The sequence below is a fragment of the Chrysochloris asiatica genome, unplaced genomic scaffold (genome assembly GCF_000296735.1).
Source record: "Chrysochloris asiatica unplaced genomic scaffold, ChrAsi1.0 scaffold00034, whole genome shotgun sequence".
NCBI classification, from domain to species: domain Eukaryota; kingdom Metazoa; phylum Chordata; class Mammalia; order Afrosoricida; family Chrysochloridae; genus Chrysochloris; species Chrysochloris asiatica.
Window position 1 is genome coordinate 12,724,159 of NW_006408552.1, and position 1,691 is coordinate 12,725,849.

The window sequence follows — 1,691 nt, forward strand, 5'->3', positions numbered from 1 at the left end:
AAGAACCTAAAAACAAAAACAAAAACAAAAAAACAACTTGGATCCACCCTGGGAAGCATCCTGTAAGGCACTTATGACAGGGCACCAAGTCACATACTATAACTTGGGAACGTCTAGCAATCCTGAAGGACAAGTCTTGGAGAAACTCACAAGCACTTTTCCAGAAGGTGAGCTTTTGTTCATTTGTTCTTTTTGTGTTGAGACCCAAAGGTGAGTACAGGAGAAAGGAATTGGGAAATGGGGAAACATAGCTGTGTGTTATCAGATTTCGAGAAAGAAATCATCATCAAACTGTATCAATGGCCCCAATCCGTGTGCAAACAAAGGTGGAGATCCAGGCCTTGGAATGCAGCCCTCTTAATAAAGGCAATGATAAGATTTCATTTTCAACTGTGTCCTTTGTTGTCAAGCCTTTTGGCAAAGGAGTTGAAGAGATGCCAAAGCTTCAGTGGCAGCAGTTGACAGGCAGCTAATGCTCGGGAGGTAAACTTGCAAACCAGAAACTCACAACCGTGGGCTTGTCCAGTACCCCAAGAATAAGACTCACCTCGCCTCGCTGACTCATCAACCAACCAACCTGCCATATGTTCAGTGTTGTTCCCTGGTTTTGAGAATGAAATGGACTCTAGTCTAGACTTGGCTAATGGTCGCAGGTAAAAACAACAACAATAAAAGCAAACTCATTGTCCTTGAGTTGATCCCAACTCATAGCCATCCCATGTGTGCCAGAGTAGAACTGTGCTCCATAAGATTTTTTGATGGCTGTTGATTTTCCAGAATCAGATTGCCAGGACTTTATTCCTTGGTACTGCTGAGCGAATCCAAACTGCCAGCCTTTTGGACAGTGTTTTTTTCTGGGTGCTGTTGAGTTGATTTTGACTCATAGCAACCCACCCCATGTGACAGAGTAGAACTGCCCCAGAGAGTTTCCTTTGCTGGCATCGTTATTGGAACTCCTGGGTGGATTTCAATGCCAAACTTTCCATTAGTAGTCAAGCGCTTGACCATTGTGCCACTAAGGCTTTCATAGTTTGTTGAGCACAAACTATGTATCTGCAAATCACAAAAAAGTGAGTTATGGCTGTACCTAGTTCTACTATAACAGAAGTACCACCAAAGGGGGGCTTTCATGAACTGAAATGTGGTTTTTCAGTGGTTATGAGTTAGGCTGCTAACTTTAAGGTCAGCAGTTCTGCAGGAGAAAGATGAGGCTTTCGGCTCCTGTAAAGATTTACAACCTCAGAAACCCTGTGCAGGATTGCTATGCATCAGAACCGACTCCATGGCACACCACCGCCGCCATCAGAGGCTAAAAGACCACAATAGGGTCTCAGTCCTGTTGATTCCCTCCTTGTAGATGTGGCTGTTGTGACATGTCATTCCTACTCATAACAACCCTGCATAGGGTTTCTGAGGAGCAGCTGATGGGTTTGTACCACTGACCTTGTGTTTTGCACTCCAGTGATCCTACAGTGCCACACCAGGAGCCCATTCCTTATAGATAGCCCTGATCATTTCTTGGTTCCTTGGTTTGTAGACGCTCTTCAAAGGTTTTCTCCCTGTCTAATCTGTAGCGTAGTGGCTACGAATCGGGCTGCGAACCTTAAGGTCAGCAGTTTGAAACTACCAGCCGCTCCGCGGGAGAAAGATGAGGCTTTCTACTCCCGTAAAGATTTACACCCTCGGAAACC